The 15,931-nt window shown below is 39.0% G+C and overlaps 1 long non-coding RNA gene across 1 annotated transcript; it reads right to left on the bottom strand.

Annotated features, from left to right (window-relative positions):
* Window positions 1–4,638: 4,638 nt before the first annotated feature.
* Window positions 4,639–10,916, bottom strand: LOC123730816 (uncharacterized). Its single transcript, XR_014382887.1, has 2 exons — window positions 10,543–10,916; window positions 4,639–5,191 (listed from the first exon to the last, which is right to left on the bottom strand). It is a non-coding gene; the product is annotated as an uncharacterized LOC123730816 (long non-coding RNA).
* Window positions 10,917–15,931: the final 5,015 nt, after the last annotated feature.

Below are 15,931 nucleotides of genomic sequence, written 5' to 3'. Positions count from 1 at the left end.
AGGAGCATACCGTACATGTATACAAACAGGCACCCACGTATTCCCTCTCCATTTCCCCCCCCCCCCCAAATGATAGTATTGGTCAATATTCTTTCCAACATATCCACTGACAGACATTCTATGGATGGAGCTTCATAGAGCAGTTAAGATCATACTGAGTGAGGACAGTGAGATGAAGGACAGTGACAGAGGAAGACCACCCCCAGAATCAGGTTTGAGAAGCAGTGAAATACTAGTTTATGACTAACTTGTATTTTCTTATGAAAAGAGGGCCTTTGTTCTATTATTTAATAATAAATCCACCCTTATGGCACTGCGTTGCCCTGAGGCAACAAAACACATTTGGGGGCATAAAATCTTCACAAAAAAAAAAAAAACTAAATGTAAGCAGTAGAGGATTACATTAGTTGGATCTTTTCCCATAACCTGCCCAAACAACTGGCCATGATCCAAATACATTTTACTGAGTGGCCAAAAACTGAAGCTGCTTGTTTTTGCTGTGCAGGCATGTGCCTCGAATCTCTTCCCATTTCTGATGATCATCTTTTACTAGGCATCCCAGGCAAATGAGCACTGCCAAGCAATGTTGACTCAGATGCAAATTCTTAATCGCTGCCAGTAGGAGACAAATCTTTTATGGTTCTTTTCCAGCAGTCTAATCTCATCTGACAGCCAACCCTCAGCTCAGTCTAGGGAAGAATATAGGTTAAATGCAACAGTCTAATCTCATTTTACAGCCCTGAGGTGAGTGGCATCCATCGATTAGCCTTCCCTGTAGCTCAGTTGGTAGAGCATGGTGTTTGCAACACCAGGGTTGTGGGTTCGATTCCCACGGGGGGCCAGCACAGAAGAAAAAAAAAATCTATGAAATGTATGCATTCACTGCTGTAATTCGCTCTGGATAAGAGCGTCTGCTAAATGACTAAAAATGTAAAAATGATTAAGAAGAAAAATAAAAGCCAACTACTCCTTTCAATTACATGGACCAACTTTTCTGGTATTCAACGTTGCAGCCAATGAGGTTAACCTCTCCTCCTCTCCCTGTTCATCTAACTCCCTCTGATAACATAATGCAGCAGTCACATTTGCCTTTGGATATAGTTGGTTGTAATGTGTATGGATAAAGGGGTGCTGACAGTGTGATATAGTTGGTTGTAATGTGTATGGATAAAGGGGTGCTGACAGTGTGATATAGTTGGTTGTAATGTGTATGGATAAAGGGGTGCTGACAGTGTGATATAGTTGGTTGTAATGTGTATGGATAAAGGGGTGCTGACAGTGTGATATAGTTGGTTGTAATGTGTATGGATAAAGGGGTGCTGACAGTGTGATATAGTTGGTTGTAATGTGTATGGATAAAGGGGTGCTGACAGTGTGATATAGTTGGTTGTAATGTGTATGGATAAAGGGGTGCTGACAGTGTCATATAGTTGGTTGTAATGTGTATGGATAAAGGGGTGCTGACAGTGTGATATAGTTGGTTGTAATGTGTATGGATAAAGGGGTGCTGACAGTGTGATATAGTTGGTTGTAATGTGTATGGATAAAGGGGTGCTGACAGTGTGATATAGTTGGTTGTAATGTGTATTGATAAAGGGGTGCTGACAGTGTGATATAGTTGGTTGTAATGTGTATGGATAAAGGGGTGCTGACAGTGTGATATAGTTGGTTGTAATGTGTATTGATAAAGGGGTGCTGACAGTGATATAGTTGGTTGTAATGTGTATTGATAAAGGGGTGCTGACAGTGTGATATAGTTGGTTGTAATGTGTATGGATAAAGGGGTGCTGACAGTGTGATATAGTTGGTTGTAATGTGTATGGATAAAGGGATGCTGACAGTGTGATATAGTTGGTTGTAATGTGTATGGATAAAGGGGTGCTGACAGTGTGATATAGTTGGTTGTAATGTGTATTGATAAAGGGGTGCTGACAGTGTGATATAGTTGGTTGTAATGTGTATTGATAAAGGGGTGCTGACAGTGTGATATAGTTGGTTGTAATGTGTATTGATAAAGGGGTGCTGACAGTGTGATATAGTTGGTTGTAATGTGTATTGATAAAGGGGTGCTGACAGTGTGATATAGTTGGTTGTAATGTGTATGGATAAAGGGGTGCTGACAGTGTGATATAGTTGGTTGTAATGTGTATGGATAAAGGGGTGCTGACAGTGTGATATAGTTGGTTGTAATGTGTATGGATAAAGGGGTGCTGACAGTGTGATATAGTTGGTTGTAATGTGTATGGATAAAGGGGTGCTGACAGTGTGATATAGTTGGTTGTAATGTGTATTGATAAAGGGATGCTGACAGTGTGATATAGTTGGTTGTAATGTGTATTGATAAAGGGATGCTGACAGTGTGATATAGTTGGTTGTAATGTGTATGGATAAAGGGGTGCTGACAGTGTGATATAGTTGGTTGTAATGTGTATTGATAAAGGGATGCTGACAGTGTGATATAGTTGGTTGTAATGTGTATTGATAAAGGGGTGCTGACAGTGTGATATAGTTGGTTGTAATGTGTATGGATAAAGGGGTGCTGACAGTGTGATATAGTTGGTTGTAATGTGTATTGATAAAGGGATGCTGACAGTGTGATATAGTTGGTTGTAATGTGTATTGATAAAGGGGTGCTGACAGTGTGATATAGTTGGTTGTAATGTGTATTGATAAAGGGGTGCAGACACTGGGTTTATTCAGGTCTCTTGAATACATAAGCAGGGAAGATCATATGAAAATATCACCAAGGAAACATGTTTACCATTGCTTCTTGGGGAACGTAGTATCCATATTTCCACTGACTGACTAATGGATGGGCCTACATAGTTCAATATCTTTTCATATGAGTTGTAAAAGTCATGTTTAGCTTTCTAGCTAGCACACAGTTTAACAAATGAACAAGCTAGCTAACACATTCTGACTCTTCATTTGCTGTGATTTGTCACCAAATGTTCGTATATTTATTTTTTAATTGTTAAACAAATGTAGGGTGAGGCAACTTGAGCTCAGAGCCCTGGACAAAGGCGAGGGAAAAACAGTTAAATCATCAAGGGAATTCTATCAGTGGGTGGGCAATGGCAAGCCCTTGGGACAGATTTAATGAATCATTTTGATGGTTAAATATGATGCCTTGGGGCGACAGACCATCTGTTTCTGGAGCAGAATTAATTCAATTCAAACTACTGCAGATACAGACTATAGTATTTACAGCTCATTGAAATATGGAACCAAAATGAACTATGAAATGCTGGTAAAGTGACTAGTCAATAACCATATACCACTACTGTGTACTAAACTAGTTGATTCGTTTCTTCATTAAACATCTGAAGACTGTTTTTATAGACATTTCTTTACTTCATATCTATATGTATAAAGAGTGCCACCATTTTGACTAATAGTGTGTCAAGGTAGCCTATCGGTCTTAATTGGTTAGGCCTACAGATAGAACGGGTTAGAGTTTGGAACTAAAACATTTGAATGTTTCAGAAAGATAATTCAACACATTTGACTGAGAAAATGTTTTAACTTTGAGGAAGAACGGGTTGGTGGTGAGGGTCTGGTAGCGTTCGTTGCCACCAATCCGCATTTGCAGGTGAAAGAAATGGCACACTTTCTCCACATGTCCCAAGCCCCGATGCCAGATGGCCACTTACCAATACCCTAAAGAATTTATTTTCTTGCTGTATGGCCAATCCTTGATTTGAGAACCTTAAATTGTCCTGCAAATCTCCCGTTGCGTAAGTGTATGCGCGCATCGCTCAATTCGTTTTTACTACACGGTTTTGCACGATTGCTATCGCATTCACTATTGATTTAAATGCATTTCCACGCACTCGTTACTCAAAACTATTCGGTTATACTTCTAAAGCAGACCAAATCTGATACATAAACCACAATTAAATGTATTCATTAGTCTTTGATAGGTCAATTTAAAAGTTGACACGTTACTCTACAGGCAGACGTAGAGTAACGTCTGCCTGTAGATACAATGTATTGCACTTCTGAACTTGATTATTTACGACAGACGTTTTTTCTTTAGAAAAGGTAAGTCAAATAGTGTGCACCTGCCATGAGCGGTTGGCCATCTTCATAGCCTGATATTATTGAAAAGCACTTGGAGTTAACACAGAATTTGAAAAGAAACGACAATCATGTGTAAGTCTTGATTACGTGTTACATTGTTTGGTCTAGTACTATACAGATGTCTTGGGTGTTAAGGCACAAATCAGAGAGATCCTCCCCAATACCCTGTTAAGGCAGTCAGAAAACCCCCACATTGGTCTCATATCGGAAATATGCTTACATGTTGAATGGATTAGTTGATTTGCATATCGACAGTGAGGGTAATAGCATCTGCATCTCCGTGCGGAATTATGAGCAGTAAATTATAGCGCGTGGGATTAGTATATCTACCAACGAGCCATAATGGAGGCAGATCATAACAGTCATCCACAGTAGGAGGGCTAGTCTGTAGGTCCTACTGCTACAATTTGTTGAGGCACTCTTCAAGTGCTGTCAAATGGAACGACTGCTGCTCTTATTGTTTCTCTAGTGTGCATGGGCAGGTGGTGTCCCTGTTCACCTCGTTAGCCATTTGAGGGCTCACTAATGCAATAAAATGAGCAGAAAGTCAAAATGTAAACTATATTGTTTTAATAAGTTTCCCCAGCTACCATTTGAACAATCGCAGAAAACTTAGTTGAATTAAAACAAGTTAGTTGAAATCAAATAAAATATTTTATATACAATAAGACATTGTTACTTCGGCAAAAAACCTAGGCCAACATTTGTGGGTTAACATCTTTTGTCCAACCCAAAAATGCAAAGGCAAATGACCTACGTAGCAAACAAGCCTTAAGTATCATTTGAGGGCTCACTAATCAATACAGTGAGCAGAAATGCAAATAAATTGTCTTTCACAGATATCATTTAAAACAATCTGACACGTAATAAATTAACACAAGTTAGTTGAATTATTTTTTAAATACATATGGCTTATTTGGGAGGGTTACTCCATCTTTTGTCCGAGATGGAAAATATTAACTGCAGGAGCGGCAGATGGTAGCATTTGTCAGCGTGGTTAATCGAACGGTTCCCTCTTTGCGTGGCGTTCAAGGGGAATTGAGTGAAGAATTGTGCTGGGGGCTAGTCATCTCAGACGTTGAGCTTCTCCTCCTCATTGGGAACAAATCTGCAGGGAAGAGGTGTAGAACGGTTAGCCTTCAATTCATAGTCAATACAAGATCGTTATGTTTTATGATTTCACTGCCATACTGTATTCGATCTTGTCTCAAGAGGACCACAATGGAAATAAGTCCCAGACTTTGTTTTATCCTCGATGATTTTATTCATGTGCATGTATGGCTTAAGTTGTGCTTGTTTTTTTTTTAAGTGGTCGAACTAAACTAGTTGGCAAGTCATTAAAACAAGTTGCTCATTAAGGAGTTCGTGTTAGTGGCAACTAGTCATTCAGGGCAGGTGAGCCTCACCTGTTCTGTTAAAATAACTACAGGGAGAGCTAGAAAGTTCATGCCCCCTTGGGTGTTGCCATAGTTACAGTAGATATTCCAATCCAAGAAGCCTCAAGGTCAGCCATAAACATTACAAGTTGGAAATTGCAATTTCAACAATGAGTGGTTTGGAAGGAGTCAGTGGCTGACCTGCAAATCTGCCAGCTAGTTGGCAGAGGGTGTGGGGTCAAAGTCTGTTTAAGGGTCTCTTCTCCAAGCTTTAAAAAAAAAATAAGTTTCAGAAAAGGTTCAATTCAAAATCTACCTCGGAGTTCCAAGTCTAGAGCGCTGACAAGTCAACCTGGTTTCAAACCCCCCCAAGTTATCTAGAAAGCACCATAAATCCAGAGAATTCCAGACTGACAAAGTTAAATGACAATTTGCCCACAAAGACCACCTTCCTGTTTAAGTGAGCACTGCAATGAGTCCAAAAATGTAGTGTATGCTGCATAAATTATGTACTATGCCAGGGAGGTATGTATACTGTAGATTTGGTCCCGCCCCCCTCCTATATTAGCATACTGTTTTAACTTGGTGCACATGTAACCTACAGCCCGTTTTAGATAACTGTCATCGAATATTGTAAGAGCTTTCATTGTTTGCTTTATGCCCCCTTCATCCTATGGGTCTGACTTGGTGTACAGGAAGAACTTTATTTTTTAAAGCCCACGTTCTGAATTGTCATTGTACATTTCAAAAGTGCTGAACAAAGTTAATCTTCGCATGCTCATTGTCTTAATCAGAATACCTCTTAACCGCGCAGCCTTGCCATAGTTTGTAACATTATTTAACTAGGCAAGTCAGTTAAGAATTCATATTTTCAATGACGGCCTAACAGAACATGGTTTGCCCACCGAAATGTAGACGCTAAAATCGCCACTGTATAGACCTACCTATAATTTGAGTAACGTTGACTGCACGTTCATAAGATGTCCTCGACCTCTTACTTCGAATACAGTGTTGGGTTAGAGTTACATTTCCTCGTATTGGGGACTACTTCGATGGAACAAAGTGCAGTCTGATAGAGGGGTTTGGTTGAGGCAACAACCACGCACATGAGTGAAAACCTCTGCGTTGTAGTCTGTTGGACGTCACAACCTGACCTCTCATACCTCCAGATTGTCGACTCCTGGTATAAGGTCGATGGCTCCAGATAAGTTCCGACAAAAGCTTGTATGGCGAAACAGTTCCTCTGTGCAACCGGGCTCCCCAAACCAGTTGGTGGAGGAAAGTTTGTCAAGACATCCAGTTATATGTCCAGTCTTGAAGAAATAGGAAATGGATTCACACTGGGCTGTTTCTAACGTCAACTGCGACTGACATTCTGTGAATGTAGGTAGGCTTTTAAAGGACCGAGGATGCCGCCTAATTAACATACATAAATAATGGCGGGGGGGGGGGGGGGGGGGGGGGCATTTGGAATGGCGCCAAATGTGGTTCACTTTTGCATCCTTGCAGGTGGTTTAATGCTTCACTATGGTAATTAAATGATTTCTTCCGGTGTGCTCTGCATTGCGCATCACAGAGTGAAAAATAATCCATACATAAGATTGAAGGTTATCCAAACAATAATTACATCCCTGGAGCAGTAAAATGCACCATAGAGAGAACATGCCACTAGGATCCAGTCTGGAACAAGGACTATTCATATGGCAGACAAGCCTATATACACAGAAGCTAAATATTTTGACAATTTAAAGGTAGCCTTTTCTTTCATTCCAGGCTTTGTCTAAATATCCGGAAATACAAGGGACAAAACAAATGTCTCATAATCACTCAAGCAACATAGTGCCAGGGTATATCTGATGTGCTGTCTGGAATAAGAGCAAGCGTGTATCGTGGTATAAAAGGGCAATGGAGAATTAAACTCATTTGATCCTCTATTTCTAGGTCACAATAGTGACATCGTCTTTCCGCTTCACCACAATACCGACCTTTTTCAATAGGCAGAGGCATAATCCCTGATCTGTGCACAGCTTTTAGGAAGGTCATACATAATATAATATCTTACAGAATTCACCCTTAAACAGGTTCATGATTCATCTCCACCCATTTTGTCTTCATATTGCATCAGTTGTTTAATAATATCTATGTCTCCCTTAAATTTAGATTCGTGCAGATGTTCAGACATGTTGCCCAGGCAAACCGCTAGCCATTCTGGCAGTTGACATACCCAACAGTCTAATCCAAAGTCTCACCTGGTTCCCAGCCCATGTCCCCAGTTAGGGCAAGTATAGGCGCAAACTTATGGAGACCTAAAAAGTAACGTACTGCTCTGCTATGAACATGGTAGTTTTTAAAATGCCTCTTAGCACCCCACACTCCTGCAGCATAGTCCAGAACAAGACACGCATGTGATACAGTTTGGAATACGTAACATAACCAATCTTGAGTTTCCTATAACTCCCAGAGCTCCACTTGCTGAGTCGGCCAGGGCAGACGTTGCGTATAGAAAGGTAACATGTTTAGCAATAAACATTTATAAATGTTAGTAAACTGAAGAACGTTTAACAAAACACTTAGCTGGATTTCTAAAATGCATTATCTGTGTTTGTCTGGTTCATCATGAGTTGCCATTTTATACACCAATTTGACTGCAGAGTAGATCTTCCGCAGTTCTTGTTCTGCCATCAAAATAATACCAGCAAATAGATACTTAGCGTTACATTATTTCTTACTCCAATATTTAACTTTACCAAATCATATAAACAAAGCAAACAAAGTCCATGATAAGGCGTCTCCTTGTTTACACCCGAGGGTGTGGGAAACCAATCTGTACGATACTCATTAACACGCAACTGGTACTTTGTAGAGACTAGATTGCTTGATAAAATATCCCATCAACCCCTGTCTTCAAACTACAGGCTAAAAGATCACCATTTACAAAATCAAAAGCTTTCTGGAAAAAAACGAAACATGCTAAAGTAGGCTTCTCTTCATGTAATCCATTTGATTATTGTACAGACAGAAGATATGATCCAGACAGGCTCTGGATTTACGAAAAACATTATCTTCCACCATTTTAAATACGGGTTAAATGTATAAGAGGGTTCTAACGTATTTTCCAGTTTAGTTCAGGGAACATGTTTTTATAAAATTATTCCTCAAAATGCCACATTAGTTACTTGAGAACAAACCCCTTCTCCAACTCCTTAAGTACCTTTGTAAAAGAGTTCAGCCCCCCCCCCCCCCATCATTACAATGCTTGTACTAATTTATTTGGCTCAAACTGTTGAGGATTTCTTGTCTGCGTCTCTTCAAGGTGTAATAACTGACCCTCTGATATCTCCGTTTAAAATAGCCAGTCAACACATGCTGCCTTAAATTCCTTCCTACACTGTTCTCTTGTATTCCTGTTTTTACACTAACAATACGTACTCAGCCTTGTGCATTACTGACAATAAATCGATTAACTCGTCATTCCAAAAAGCCATGTTTGGTTTGATCATGTCACGCCCCCATATTTCAGAATATATATATATATATATATATATAAAACAACATTTTTCATACCACACATCAAAATCAAATGTTTAGGCATCTTCAGAGTTGAGATCCAGAGCTTTACTGGATTTAAATTGAAAAGGCAATGAGCATAGACTGCGTTCACGGTAAACCCGGCATATGTCGGCTCAATCGGAAATTACCTTTACATTTTAAAGCAGATCTTCTGCAATATTTCCGCGAAACGAAAGGAATCTAGCCTTACAGGTGGACATTTTAAAAGGCTTTATACCGTGTAGACCTAAACCTTACAAACAAAAACGTTGCTTCGAAAAGGTGCCTTATCCTCAGTGGAACATGTACAGCTAATAGGTTTCAGAACATAGGCCGTTATTTGAAGCCTGTTCCAATGATACAGGCGAGGATAGGCTAAATCAATATACTGGTTACTACTTTAAGCGTTTCTGCCTAGCCGAACTGAAGGACAATTGAGAACCTATTGAATTTTTGGTTGTTGCTTGAATCTAAATTGTGGTGTCGTGGCCTATCAAAAGAGGAACATCGGGCTCTCCTAGAAGTTTGGTTGGTGCATAACACGTAATTCCAGATATGCAAAAATGTGATATCCGCATTTAAAAGGTTGTCGGTCATATTGTCGCTGCATCAGGGGTGCGTACAGACGTTTCTGCTTTTCAGCCCTCAGTGTTTAGGTACAAATCTTTCATTCAAACCAGCATTTATAGTGAACACAGGTGAGCCGCAGGTGCTTCTAATCAGGGTTGCCACTCATCTGCCAATTAAAAATGTGGCTTCTGGTCTACCTGTATACAAGTTACAGGCAAGCGTGTGGCTTATTCATTTCCAATATAAATATATTGTTCATAATGTGGGTTTAGCATGTTCCAGCAGAGCCAACATGAGACCACCCAAGTGGTCTGTGTGACGTTAAGGTGATAGTTGCCACTGGGGGTCAGTAAAGCATCCACAACCTAGGGTCTATTTGGGAGGACGCACATTTTTAGCAACAATAAACTGGGGTCTGCATGTTATTTTGGCATTAAAATGTGTCACATCAGTTTGAAAACGTAACAAAAATATATAATTGAGTTAAACCCCATACAGACATGTATGTCTTGAGTAAGGCAGCTCCAAAATGCATGCGTTTCAGCCTAGCTCAGTGCTTTCTGCAGTGGTGCGGCAAACCAGCAGAAAATAGGAACACTGCGCCATGATTGCCTCAATGTTCTGTCACTCATGGGGACAGTACATCGCTAAGTTTAAGTGGCTAGTAAGGATAGACATCGAATTTCAGCCCTTTGGGTCCTGACATGTAATATCATTCTAAGTGCCCTTCCAATGTCATCGGCCACAGATATAATTAAATGTACAGTAGCTTTGATTGGACTGAACAAGACAATATCTTAGCTAGTGGCCATCATTAATCAAGTGGACGATCTACTGGCAAATCCATTTTAATCTTTGTCATATGAAGAGAAATTATAGATAACGTATAAGTGCGCATCGGCCATAAAGATCACACAACAAGTTTAAAAGAACCCCCCCCCAGAACCGCTAGTGCTTGGCTTACCTGGGTCCGCCAACTTCTGACTCCTGGTAGAAGGCAGGCATCGACTCCGCTGACATTCCTTCCCATTCGTAACTCCCGGGAATTGGTGTGTCTGTCTCGAAGTGGAAATTCCATCGACGCTGGTCTCGTTCAGATATTTCCTTCAGCGTCGCCTTCAACTCGCGGTTCAGCGCGTCATGGTCGATGGGTCCAAATAAGTTCCGACAAACGCTTGAATGGCGACGGGGAAGAGTTGCTCTCTGTGCCCCCGGGCTCTCCAAACCAGTTGGTGTCTGAAAGTTTGTCATGACGTCCAGCAATATGTCCAGTCTTGAAGAAATACAAAATGGATGTTACCTCTAACTTCCGCTGCGATCACTGCCATTTTGTGAGCGGAGGTAGGCTATTTAAAGGCCCGAGGATACCGCCTATATATTGCCCGGTCTTGATTATTGGTTGTCTATTAGCGTGAAAACACGCCCCTTTCACCTTTTAAATGGCGTGATTGTAGTCTAATTAGGAGTTTTTGCTGTTTGATCAGTTCATTGGTCAATTTCAGGTTAATATTACTCAGAGAGAATGTATGAAGGTTTGCAAAGCAATTCCACTTCCTTTACTTGGACTTATTAAGTGCACTTTGTTATATGAGGTTGTTCCCTGTTGTCCAAGTTTACAAATAATGACTGGAATCTTTTGGATAAAAAAATTCAACAATAAGTGGATATGATCGGCAGTTAATGAAGTAATTTTTGGTGATTATAACTCAATATATTGCTATGGAAGTGACCGACCCCCATGCTATGGTCAAAAGCGACTACCTTTTACCTTAATTGGCCGGTTATCCCCAAAGTTAAAGAAACACACTTTAAAATATGTTCTTCCCTTTATCCCGTTAATAATTTCTTGCACAAAAGATTCCATTTTGACAAAATGCCTTGTGTTTTATGTTCCTCTGATTCAGAATCTATACAGCATTTATTTGTTTCATGCTGCCATTCTAGTGAACTATGGATTGAAATTCATGAATGGTTGTGTATAAAATCTCCAGAATTACCTATGTTTACCTTTGATGATGTTAAACGGCATTATGCTTATCCTTGTAATTCCGATCATAACTATTTTATTAACATTATTATTCTCTTGGCCAAATACTATATTCACAAATGTAAATGGAGTCATGTCTCTGAATGTCTGTTAATGTCTCATTGCCTTGTCGCATATAAATTATGTCCTGAATTATTATTTTTTTTGGGGGGGGGGGGGGATTCGCCTTGTGTTCTATTATTTTATTGTTTCATTGTATTCACAGGAATGTCCCTGTATTGATGTGTAATATTGTTATTGTTGCAATAAAAATAAACATAACATTAAAATAGTAGTCTAATTGGGTGGGTATTTGGAATGGCACCAAATGAGGTTCACTTTTGGAAGTTTAATGACAGCCTTCTGCACTGCAGGAGTGATTGTAGCCTACGTATTTCTGCCGTTTAGGGCTGGATTCAATCTGTATCGTCGAAATCGCGGAAGATCAGCGTTATAGCTGGATTGAAATGTAAAAGGAATGATTGGATACGGCATTAACTATAAATGCTGTCTATATCGGCTCAATCGGAAATAGCCTTTACATTTCAATGCAGATCTCATGCAATATTTCCGCGATACGGATTGATGCCAGCCTTTAATAAATGCGTCTATTTTAAAAGGTTTTAAACCGTGTTGGCCTTTACCTTTTAACAAAAGACAACTTTGCTTCGAAAATGTGTCATATCCTCAGTGCAACAGGTAGACAGCTAATAGGTTTCAGAACATTATAGAGGTTATTTGAAGCATGTTCAAATGAAATAGACGAGGATATGCTTATCAATATACAGGTTATTACACTCTGTTTAATTACTTTAGGCGTTTCAGTCTACCCAAGTTGAAGGAGAATTTGGAGAAAGAAATATCTATTGGAAACGTGGATGGATTCAAGCTGAAAATTGTGTGGTGTCGTGGCCAATCAAAAGGGGACGGTCAGGCTCTTACAGTTTTTGGTTGGTCCGTAAATTAAGATAAGCATAAATGTGAGAAACACCGAAATGTACAGTTGATTTGTCAGAGGACAAACCATCCACAGAGACAAACTGATATCTTTCTGACAGATAAGATCTAAACCAGTGGCTAACTACGTTGCAAAGCAATCCCTAAAAATGTTCGCTTCCCCTGTCTGCTAGTCGGTGGAGGGTGTGTGTGGTCCAAGTCTGGGTTTAATGGTCTCTTAAGGCCTATTCAGTCGGAAAGCCCACACATTGGTCTCATATCGGAAATATGCTTATGCTGTTGAATGGATTAGTTCATTTACATATCGACAGTGCAAGTAATGCGCAGGGGGTGTCCCTGCATTAATAAAATGAGCATAAAGTCCAAATGTATGCTACATTGTTGTGTCTTTTCCCCAGCTACCAATTTAAACAATCTCAATTAATCTCAATTAATTACTTTAGTCGTTTCAGTCTATCCAAGTTGACGGACAATTTGGAGAAAGAAATATCTATTGATTCATCCTGGAAATTGTGTGGTGTCGTGGCCTATCAAAAGGGGACCGTCAGGCTCTCACAGAAGTTTGGGTCGTGCGTAAAACCCGTAAATTCAGATAAGCAAAAATGTGTAATGGGTCCGCATTCAAAAAGATGTCGCTTACTTAATAATAATAATAATAATAATAATAATTATTATTATTATTATTATTATTGTTGTTAATATTATTATTTTCACTGCATCAGTGATTGCATACACAGACTTTTCTGTACAATGTTTTTCCATTCAAAACAGCATTTATAGTGAACACAGGTGAGCAACTGATGAGCAGCAGGTGCTTCTAATCAGGGTTGCCACTCATCTGCCAATCAAAAAGGATGTGGCTTCTCTGGTCTACCTGTATACAAGTTAAAATGTTCAATATAAATAAAATGTCATTCGTTTCATTAAAACCAACCCAAGACCACATTAGACCACCCTTGAGCTGTTTATTTGTAACTTTATGGTGATATACTGACCTACAGTGGCAAGTATTATAGCATCCACAATCTAACCCAGTGTTCAAATCAAAATGTATTTGTCACATGCGCCGAATACAACAGGTGTAGACCTTACAGTGAAATGCTTACTTACAAGCCCTTAACCAACAATGTAGTTAAGAAAATACCTAAGACAAAAGTACGAGATAAGAATAACAAATAATTAAAGAGCAGCAGTAAATAACAATAGCGGGGCTATATACAGGGGTACCGGTACAGAGTCAATGTGCGGGTACCGGTGTCGAGGTAATTGAGGTAATATGTACATGCAGGTGGGGTTATTAAAGTGACTATGCATAGATAATAAACAGAGAGTAGCAGCATGGGGGGGATAGTCTGAGTAGCCATTTGATTAGCGGTTCAGGAGTCTTATGGCTTGAGGGTAGAAGCTGTTTAGAAGCCTCTTGGAACTAGACTTGGCGATCCGGTATGCTTGCCGTGCGGTAGCAGAGAGAACAGAATGTCTAGGGTGGCTGGAGTCTTTGACCATTTTTAGGGCCTTCCTCTGACACCTCCTGATATAGAGGTCCTGGATGGCAGGAAGCTTGGCCCCAGTGATGTACTGGGCCGTACGTACTACCCTCTGTAGTGCCCTGCGGTTGGAGGCCGAGCAGTTGCCATACCAGGCAGTGATGCAACCAGTCAGGATGCTCCCGATTGTGCAGTTGTAAAACCTTTTTGAGGATCTGAGGACCCATGCCAAATCTTTTCAGTCTCCTGAGGGGGAATAGGTTTTGTCATGCCCTCTTCAGAACTGTCTTGGTGTGCTTGGACCATGTTAGTTTGTTGGTGATGTGGACGCCAAGGAACTTGAAGCTCTTAACCTGCTCCACTACAGCCCCGTCGATGAGAATGGGGGCGTGCTCAGTCCTCCTTTTCCTGTAGTCCACAATCATCTCCTTTGTCTTGATCAGTTATTGTATCATATCAGTTGTTCTATTATATCAGTAATCTGTTGTTGTATTATATCAGTTATTATATTATATCACATATCAGTTGTAGTATTATATCAGTTGTAGTATTATATCAGTTATCAGTTGTTGTATTATATCAGTTATTGTATTATATGTTGTATTTCAGTAATTGTATTATATCAGTTGTAGTATTATACCAGTTGTTGTATTATATCAGTTGTTGTATTATATCAGTTGTTGTATTATATCAGTTGTTGTATTATATCAGTTATCAGTTGATGTATTATATCATGTATCAGTTGTTGTATTATATCAGTTATCAGTTGTTGTATTATATCAGTTATCAGTTGTTGTATTATATCAGTTATCAGTTGTTGTATTATATCAGTTATCAGTTGTTGTATTATATCAGTTATCAGTTGTTGTATTATATCATGTATCAGTTGTTGTATTATATCAGTTATCAGTTGTTGTATTATATCAGTTATCAGTTGATGTATTATATCATGTATCAGTTGTTGTATTATATCAGTTATCAGTTGTTGTATTATATAAGTTATCAGTTAATGTATTATATCAGTTATCAGTTAATGTATTATATCAGTTATCAGTTGTTGTATTATATCAGTTATCAGTTAATGTATTATATCAGTTGTTGTATTATATCAGTTATCAGTTAATGTATTATATCAGTTATCAGTTAATGTATTATATCAGTTGTTGTATTATATCAGTTATCAGTTGTTGTATTATATCAGTTATCAGTTAATGTATTATATCAGTTATCAGTTATTGTATTATATCAGTTGATGTATTATATCATGTATCAGTTGTTGTATTATATCAGTTATCAGTTGTTGTATTATATCAGTTATCAGTTAATGTATTATATCAGTTATCAGTTGTTGTATTATATCAGTTATCAGTTGTTGCATTATATCAGTTATCAGTTGTTGTATTATATCAGTTATGAGTTAATGTATTATATCAGTTATCAGTTAATGTATTATATCAGTTACCAGTTGTTGTATTATATCAGTTATCAGTTGTTGTATTATATCAGTTATCAGTTGTTGTATTATATCAGTTATCAGTTAATGTATTATATCAGTTGTTGTATTATATCAGTTATCAGTTATTGTATTATATCAGTTATCAGTTGTTGTATCATATCAGTTATCAGTTAATGTATTATATCAGTTATCAGTTAATGTATTATATCAGTTGTTGTATTATATCAGTTATCAGTTGTTGTATTCTGCCCATTGAATAATCCCCTGTAGTGTAGCCCTGTGTATCACATTGTTCTGATGGGACTCCTGTACAGGTGCACTGGTGGTGCAGATAATGATGCAAAGATAATGGAGCTCATTGGAGACTGTGATTGGTCAGAGGAAGGCCAGGGCGTGGCTTACCTACCTGCTGCTTCCTGGAATCTCC

The sequence above is a fragment of the Salmo salar genome, chromosome 26, assembly GCF_965601325.2.
Source record: "Salmo salar chromosome 26, fSalSal1, whole genome shotgun sequence".
Taxonomy (NCBI): Eukaryota; Metazoa; Chordata; class Actinopteri; order Salmoniformes; family Salmonidae; genus Salmo; species Salmo salar.
This window is presented reverse-complemented; position numbering and strand designations above follow the sequence as displayed.